General features: G+C 36.5%; 1 pseudogene; it reads left to right on the top strand.

Annotated features, from left to right (window-relative positions):
- The first annotated feature begins 8312 nt into the window (after nucleotides 1-8312).
- On the top strand, nucleotides 8313-8985 carry LOC111770386 (transcription initiation factor TFIID subunit 10 pseudogene; annotated as a pseudogene).
- The last annotated feature ends 575 nt before the right edge of the window (nucleotides 8986-9560 follow it).

Here is a 9560-nt window from a genome sequence, read left to right as displayed (position 1 = left end):
AGAGTCAACACTGACTTCTTCTCCTTCTCTCCTTATACTCAATTAATCAACATTCCTTTTAAATATTTCTTAGAAATGCCTCTCCATTTTCTCCACCACTACCATGATCCAGGCCTTGGCATCCTTCTCCACTTGCTTCCAACCTTGCCTTTTCACCACTGGTTCTCAACACTGGGTGCACGTTAGAATTACCTCAAAAAATTTGAAAAAAAGCCGAAACCTTTTACACAAAATTCCATAGAGCGTAAGTTCTTGTCACTTGCCTGCTTCCCTCAAAAGAATAAGAACTTTACTGTAGAAGCAAATGGAATTTTTTTTAATGGGAATACTTTATAGTAGTATTTGTATTCATATTATCAAAAGACTCCCAAGTATTTCTGGTCCCTGAGTGTAAAATACCTGTACCATTTATTTTGTAAGAGAAATTTCTCTTCGCCCAAAATTACATACAGGTTACAAATTGCTGTAACTGAGTTAGGAATAGTTATTACTATTATGTGATATAATTGAAAGAGCACAGAACTAGGGAATTTGAACTTTAGTTCTGATTTTTCATTATTTATTCTACCTAGCTTCAGTTTTCTTTTTTAAAGAAATGGGAATAATAATATTTCCCTACATACCTCGTATAATTATTGTCACAATTAAATAGAAAATATATATGAAAAAGTATGATCAACTACAAATCTCAAATGCCCTCCTCTTCAGTATATGCATTTTATTTCTCAATAGACTATAAACCTTTAGATTAACTCTGGTTTGTTATAAGTAAATATTGTAGGTTAAGCAATATTCTGCAAAGAAGAAAAATATTCTACAAAGAAGAAAAGCATTTTTCAACAGAGTTATTGTCTCTGTAATCACTTATGCTTACTATATACCAGAGGCGGCCTTCTTTTTGTAAAGAAACTGTAAGTCAGAGTATGTAAAACCCCTCTCAAGCTGCCAGCATTTTCTCCCTCATCTATAATCACTCCTCACTGTCCTTGGCAAACCCTTCCTAGAGCTGCAAATAATTCCCACTCCCTAATTTCAAAGGTAAGAAAAAGCAGACCAACCAACAGGTAAACTGCCCGCCATGTATTGCTTCCACATTGGTTCATCAGGCCTGGTTATCCTCCAAACTCCCCTGCAAAGTGGGCTGGTGAAAAATACAGGAGAAGCTGCTGCAAAGGGTGAGGATGCTCATATCTGGTGAGGGTGCCTCCTCATGTGTTTGCCTGTGAGAAACAAGAGTGCATCCAAATGTGAATCAACAGGATGGGACTGAATGAGTGCAAGAGGAAGGCAGAGGGCCAAAGCCACACCGCAGACACTCAGACAGATGTAACTCTGCCTTGGATCCTAGGCCCCCACTTGAAGATTAATCTAGACTATCTCCTGATTCAGGGACCATAAGAATAATTCAAGAGACCTGAAGGATTTCTAATCATATCCCAATATACCAGATAAATCCCAGTTAAGTTCATATCCCATGGGATCTTAGCCAAAAACACTCTTCTCATAAAACAGGATCTACCTATATAAAACCTCTTTATACTAGATACTTAGAAACATGAGCAAGTTTTAAAAACAACCCAGTACATGATTCTGAATATGAATTTAGAGGATTCCTCAATTAAACTGTATTTGAATGCAATATTCAATTATTTTCTTATTCAGTTGATTTTATTGAAAAATTACTTATTGACTGAAAATATTATACTAAATTTTCTATTGGCAAAATACTTTTTCTTTCTATCAAAGAGTTTGCAATATAGTGTTCTGTTTCTCAACCATTTGGAGTTATTGAATCTTTTGAAAATCTGATGAAAGATACAGCTGCTCTTAACAGAAATGTATAAATACGTATAAAATTTGTATCAATTTCAAGGGTTGAAGACTACCTGGTGCTTATTAACCACCTTTAATTTGAAGGAAAAATCAGAATGAAGATAATATGAAGTAGCATAACGTTACAGCAAGAAGACCTGCAATCCAAGCTTAGAACAAGGATCATTTATTTAGGTATAAAATGTTCAGGTAAGGATTCATGATGGAAGAATCTTTGAGGATTGATCTTGAAGCATGAGGACTTTGCCAGACGGAGGTGGAGATGGGAAGACAACATTCAAGCCTACGGTAATGACATAATCAAAAGTAGAGGATCACATAAATGTATGAATATTAGGCATGTCCAAACAAGAAAAATTTTAAAGTCCCACTAGAAAGTTTGGACAATGCCCAGTCATTAACGTTTTTTAAACAAGCAAGGGAGATAATCAGAATAGTGCATTAGAAGGATTATCCTCATGACAGTGAAGGATGAATTGGTGTGGATAAAGACAGAAGATAGAGAGAAGGTTTTGCACTGGTATAAGAGAGAAGTAATGAGTCAGTGGCAGTAAGGCTCACGTAACGACACTTCAGAGGCAGAAACAAGTAAAATTGCCCATTGATTAAAATGTGGAGGGTGCAAGAAGGTGAGATTAGCGGTGATTACACAGATCCCTCTTTTAAAATGTTAGGAACATTCATCAAAAACAATTTCTCCCAAAGAGAAAGAATCTCATCAAAAGAGTTTTCACAACAGTTACTTGATGACCGGCAGTGGGCAGCAGAACTTTTATCAGAAGCCAGCTTCTTGCCTCAGGCTCAGTACTTTCAGAATAATTGAGAGCTAAATGGGACCCAAGAGATTATCTAATGCAATCTTCCTTGAGTAAACAAAAAAATTCACGTCCAGGGATGTTAAGGAAGTCACTTTGGTAATAAACAACAGAACTGGAACTAGAACTTTTGTCTCCTGACTCCCATTTCAAATGTACTTTACTCAGCCCTATATTTTCAAATGTTTTTTGAGTTATGAATTAACCCAGTGGACTTGGAATTAACCTACGTCCCACAGAGCAGGCCTCTAGAGAATATTCAGCTGCCATACTGATGGATTATTAGGGTTGCTTCCAGCTGTTTGGGCAGAACCTCTCAAACAGCTGGCTGAGTGGAGGGATGAGTGACTACACATGTGTGTGCTTAGTGAGGAAAAGGTTAGAAAGGGGAAAACGGTGCCCTCCACCTTCCCTTTCTACGTTTCGTCCCAATTCTCTTAGCTGCCTAGTGGCTGCTAAGGGATCTGATATCAGAGGACTCCATGTCTTCCCCTCCAGCCTGCCCTTCTCTCTCAACTGAGCCTCGTGACTCCAAATTTTCTATCCCTATTCCTTCCTTGAGAGAATGCTAGTACTTAAAAATCTAACTCTGTGGAATAGAAAAGCAATGTAATGAAAATGGCATTTGAATTTCAGCGTTTGAGAAGCTACAGTGAAAGAGCCCCTTCACTACACTGTTACAGGAGCAGAAACCACATGCTTTGTCAAAAATGGCTGCAAAATCAGACTCTATGGGAAAAGGACTCAGGAATATGTTCAACAAACTGCACAGGCGATTGTAATGTTTAGCAAGGTTAGAAGATCTCCAGTACAATGTAAATGCAAATTGTTTCCCCTGAGATTGCATTTCAAGTGTTCCATTTCAACGGCTAATCTAAGACTCTTAAAGAGGAAAAAGGCAACACAAAACTACTGGAGATTGAATGCGACAAAGCAAGTAGTGGAAGTAGAAGGTTCTGGAAATTTCATCTAGCATCTCGTTTCTCATGCAGAAGAATGCCTCATGTATTGCAGAAATTTCCCAACGTTGTACATTCATGGAAAGAAAGAGTGAATGTAGTTGTTTATTTTTCCCATATTTTTCCTTAGATTACTGATAGAGAGTAAAATTCCAAAAACAGATATCGATTTCAGCTTAATTTCTGAAGGAGAAAAAAGAAACTAAATGTAGACAAAATTTGATAGCCAATTTACCCTCCATATGCTAAATCATTAACTTGTTCTCTGCTTAGGAGCCAAACAAAGATTTATGTGCCCCAAAATATTCAACTCACTTGACACGTTACATTAGAAAAAACAGCAGGCTTCTCACTTAGTGAGATTCTGCTTCGTGGCTATTTATAAACGGAATAGAATAACAAATCATTAGGACATGTTTGAGAAGGGGGAAAAGGCATGAATAACTACAGTTATTATATTTCATATGTCAGTCTACTATCTCAGCATTTATAGAGCCCACAGGAGGAATTTTTTGATATTTCTTTTCAGTTAAAACCAGCTGGTAAAATTTATAGCTTTTCTGGTTCACAGAAAACTATGGCCTTTGTACAGGAAGGGTGTTGGGCTTCTAGTAAGCAGAGAATAAATGATATTACCAAGAAATATTACTTTTCAACTTACTTTATACTGGCTCTATATCACAGTCTAACTTCAGTGTTTCTCCAGGACCTTCAAAATCACAGAAAAAGAAATCATATTGGAAAATTAGATTAGTCTTGCAGGAAGAATATCTCAAAGTAGGAACAGTTTTCTATGTTAGATGAAGTTTCTTTTAGATAAAGTCAGGTTGTACCTGCACACAAATGGTCCTTGACAAAACATTATACTTATTAGCTAAGGTAAAGCTTACTCAGCAAGATCCGTTATATCTTTCTCTACAGCAGCACTGAATATGGTCTTTTATATGGAATATTTTTTTCCATACGGTAGACAGTAGGAATATATACAGAAAATGGGGCTAATTTGGGTTACTTATCAAGTGACACACTCAGGAGACCATAGAACAAGTTTCAGGATATTTGGGGTGCATTGAAATTATACTTATTGTGATGGGATGAAGATTCTTGCCATGTATTTCAAGCATGAGAGAGAATTCTTGTGGACTAGCAATGCTCTATTTCCTAACCTGATTGGTTACTTTGAAAATCAGTGAACTGTAATTTTTGCACATTTTTCTATACATTTGTTACATTTCACAAAAAAAAAAAAATTCAACAAAAGAGAACATATTTCAACCATTCATTAATCTCTGTGACCTCCTGAGACCATATTAAAATTACATTGAAAGGATTTTTTTTTTTTAAGTTTGAAACCCACAGAGCAAAAAGAATAAAAGAGGATAAAACAGAAAAGAGAGATGTTAACTAAATTTTGATAGGTGGAAAGTACGTGGACTCATAAAAACTGACATAGAAGACAAGAGAAAACTAAATGCCTGCAGAGAAACAAGATGCAAACCTTGAAGAACCATGAAAAGGCTCAAGGATTGGGTCTACCAGATACTGCTGAAGTTTGGGTAATGGTGGGGCTGAAAATAAAAGGATTGGTTATCAGTATGTATAAGAAGCAGTTAAACCCCCAGATGCCCTCCATCACCCTCACAAAAGACTAAAGAGGTTACACCTTAGAAACTTTGGACTAGTAGTCACTGGGCACAGGTAGGGGAAGTGATGCCACACTGAGAGAAATTCCAGGTACTAAATAATGAGCCCCTTTAGCCACCCCCTCCTGACTTGACTCTTGGAATGCTGGCAGTGAGCCTTATAACCCCTAGGCAAGAAGGTAAGGGATTCCCACCTGGGAAAACTGACCATGTATAAAGATCCACATACTCAGAGTTGAGTATGGACAATGAAGCAGTGAGCTCCCCACCCAAATAGCCTATAGAGAAGCCCGTTAGTCAACACACCGAGCAGGCGTGCATGCGCGTGCGCACACGCACACACACACACACACACAGAGCTTTCAATCAGCTCTTCAATCCTTCATTCTTAACTATGAACAAGCAAAACTTACCAGATATCTGAAGAAAAATCTTTGACATGAATGATAGTGACATAAATAAATAAAAAGAAAAATAAAGGTCAGAAGAAATAGAGTGAATACAAAAAATAAGATAAAACTTTTAAAGACTGGGATTAACATCTTCAAAGAGATAAGAGAAGATATCAAATTCATGAAACAAAAATAGACTGTAATTAAAAAAACACAAAGAGAAAATAGCTCTTGAAAATTATAAATGATGATTGCAGAAATTAAATATGAATTTCTAGATTTAAAAAGTGCTAAATAATGGAGATCAATGAAAAAGTTTATGACGATAAAAGACTAAGAGAAGATCTGGGTCAGCCCCATGGCTGAGAGGTTAAGTTTGCATGCTCTGCTTCAACTGCCCAGGGTTTTGTCAGTTTGGATTCTGGGCCTGGACCTAGCACTACTCATGGAGCCATGCTGAAGGGGCATCCCACATAGCAGAGCCAGAAGGACCTACAGCTAGAATATACAACTATATACTTGGGTGCTTTTGGAAGAAGAAGAAAAAAGAGAGAGAGGGAGAGAAGATCCTAAAAGCCTCCAAAGAGAAAAACTATTGTGGGCAAAAAATTGGGAATTAGAATGTTGTCAGACTTCTCAAGAGCAATACGAGACTCTGGAGAAAATAGCACAATATCCTAAAATTCTGAGAGAAATCCATTTCCAACCTAGAATTCTATAACCATCCAAATTTGGTATCAAATGGGAGCACAGAGTAAAGATATTCTCAGTCCTACAACTTCTCAAGAAAATTTGTCTCTCATGTATCTACTCAGAAAGCTACTGACAATGTGTTCCACCAAAACTAGGGAATAAACCAAGAAAAAGGAAGATAAGAGGCCCACAAAACAGAGTAAAGTAAAGAAGCAAATTTATAGAATATTAGTCAACAGAAATCCCAGGACAATAACCATGTAGAAAACAAAGACAACAACTAAGCGGCATTAAAACAGGAGGAAGGAAAGCTTCAGAAAGGATGTCCTTAAGAAAAACATTAAACTGATAGATTACCTGATGTTTGAACATACGGAGAGAAAATTCAAATTTCTGACATTAAGTTTAAAGATAATTAGTGACAGATAGAAAGAAAACTAAGGAAACCAGAAAGGAGGAAGGAAAAACGTCCAAGAGAAAGGAAAAAATTACACAAACAGAACCTGGGCTTCCAACCAAGATGAACTAACAAGGGCTAGACTTACACTACCACCTGAAACAAACAAAAAAAGATAATATATATGAAACAATGGTTTTCAAGACACTGGACCGTAGGCAACAAAAGATAGTGATCTCTAAGAGACTGCTCCATCCAATAGCATATTACATATTCTTTTAAAGTGTACACAAAACATACCATACTACAGGCTGTGAAAAAAGGCTCAACAAAAGAAGACAAATACTGTATAATATCACTTACATGTGGAATCTGAAAAAGCCAAACTTACAGAAACAAAGAGTAGAATGGTGGTTACTATGGGCTGGGGAGTTGGATAAAGGGGGAGATATTTGTCAAATGGCACAAACTCCAGTTATAAGTTGAATAAATTCTAATGTACAACATAATGTACAACATGTACATTAGAATTTATTGTACATGTACATTAGAATTTATTCTAATAATAAACATTGTTTATTATTAATGATCTAATCTAATCATTAGATCTAATGTATGACATGGTGATTATAGTTAATGATATTGTATTATATACTTGAAAGTTGCTAAGAGAATAGATCTTAAACGTTCCCACCACAAAAAAGAAATGGTAATTTTGTAGCATAATGTAGGTGTTAGCTAACATTATGGTGGTAATCATTTAGCAATATAAAAGTGTATCAAATTAACACTTGTACACCTGAAAGTTACACAATGTTGTATGTCAATTATATCTTATTAAAGCTAGAAAAAGGTCTCAGTGGCAAATAAGCATTGCCAACTTCATACTTCATTTGTTTAAGGAATTGCAAGTTAAAAACAACAATGTGATACCACTACACACCTATTAGAACGGCCAAAATCCAAAACACTGACAACACTAAATGATAGTGAGGATGTGAAGCAACAGGAGTGCTCATTCGTTTTTGATGGGAATACCAGATGATCCAGCCACTTTGGAAAACAATCCAGCAATCATGCTCCTTGTTATCTATTCACGTGTGTTGAAAACTTATGTCCACACAAAATCTGCACATGGATGTTTATATCTGCTTTATTCACAATTACCAAAACTTGGTAACAACAAAGATGTCCTTTAATAGGTTAGTATATAAATACACTGTGGTACATCCAGATAATGGAATATTATTCAGCACTAAAAAGAAATGAGCTATCAAGCCACAAAAAGAAATGGAGGAAACTTAAATGCATGTTACTAAGTGAAAGAAGCCAAATAGGATGAGATTAGAATAAATCTGATCAAAGGTGTGAAAGACCTCTACATTAAAAATTATAAAATACTGTTGAGAGAAACTAAAGACTTAAGTAAATGGAGAGATATACCTTGTTAATGGGTCGCAACACTCAATATTGTTAAGATGTCAGTTTTCCAAATTAATGTATAGATTAAAGAAATCCAATGAAAAATCCCAGTGGGGTTTGTGTAGAAACTGACAAGCTGATTCTAAAATTTACTGTAAATGCAAAGGACAACCACAACAATTTTGAAAAAGAACAAAGTCGAAGGATTAACACTTCCTGATTTCAAGACTCATCATACAATAACAGTAAAAGGCTCCAGGGAGACTGTGCAGCACCCCCAGAACCTTCAAGAGAACAAGACCAGACCCTCGGGGACAGCAGGGAGGCCCAGGGCAGGAGTATCGGCTGGGTTCCAGCCACCCCCAGTGCCACCAGCCTGCCTCGTCTAATGAGGTTTACATACCGCCAAGCACATCCAACAAGGATATGAAGCTGGAGGTATTCAGCAGGCCTCTAGCAGACTCCTTGGTGCAGTTGGAGGACTGCACACCTACAATCCCAGATAGAGTGACTGGCTACTCCCTGAACCATGCTGGCTTTGGAGCCTCAGATCCAGACATAACTCAGTTCATCCCCCTAACTGCTCAGAAATTCATCTCAGATATCGCCAACAATGTTGATGTCCTGTGGCACTGCAAAAGGAAGGGCACAGCTTCTAGCAGCTCCTGAAGCAAGAAAAGGGACCACAGGTACACTCTAAGCATAGAGGACTTGACTTCTACCCTTAGCAAGTATGACATCAGTATAAACAAACCACAACACTTCACCAGAACCATCCAAGCTAAATATATTTGTCTCTCCCCGAGTCTCCACACCAGCTTGTTTTCATAATAAATTTCATTATGACAAACAAAAAAAACAAAAGAAACTACAGTAAAGACAATGTGTTATTGGAGTCAAGATACATAAATAGCTGAATGGAACAGAATGGAGAGCTAAAGATAGACTCACCCACATATATATGGAAGCTGATTTCCATAAAGATGCAAAAAAAATTCAGCAAAGAAAAAAGTCTTTTCAACAAATTGTGCTGGAACAACTGGATATCTATATGCAAAAAAAAGAACTTTGATTTACACCTCACACCTTATCCAGAAATTAATCCAAAATGGATCATCAGCCTAAATGTAAAACCTAAAACTATAAAACTTCTAGAAGAAAACTCAGAAAATCTTTGTGACCTGACCTTGAGTTAGACAGAGTTTTCTTAGATACAACACCATAAGCATGATCTATAAAGAAAAAAATTAATAAAATAGACCATGAAAATTTTAAACTTTTGCTTTTTGAAAGCTTTTCAAAAGTTAGGAGAATAAATACAAACCACAAACTGGGAGAAAATATTTTTGAGTCATAGATCTGATAAATGGCTTGTGTCAGAATATATAAAGAAGAATTTAAAACTT

Source organism: Equus caballus, chromosome 2 (genome assembly GCF_041296265.1).
Source record: "Equus caballus isolate H_3958 breed thoroughbred chromosome 2, TB-T2T, whole genome shotgun sequence".
In the NCBI taxonomy this organism is placed as follows: Eukaryota; Metazoa; Chordata; class Mammalia; order Perissodactyla; family Equidae; genus Equus; species Equus caballus.
The sequence above is the reverse complement of the archived record's forward strand: the minus strand, read 5'-3'. Positions and strand labels throughout refer to the sequence as shown.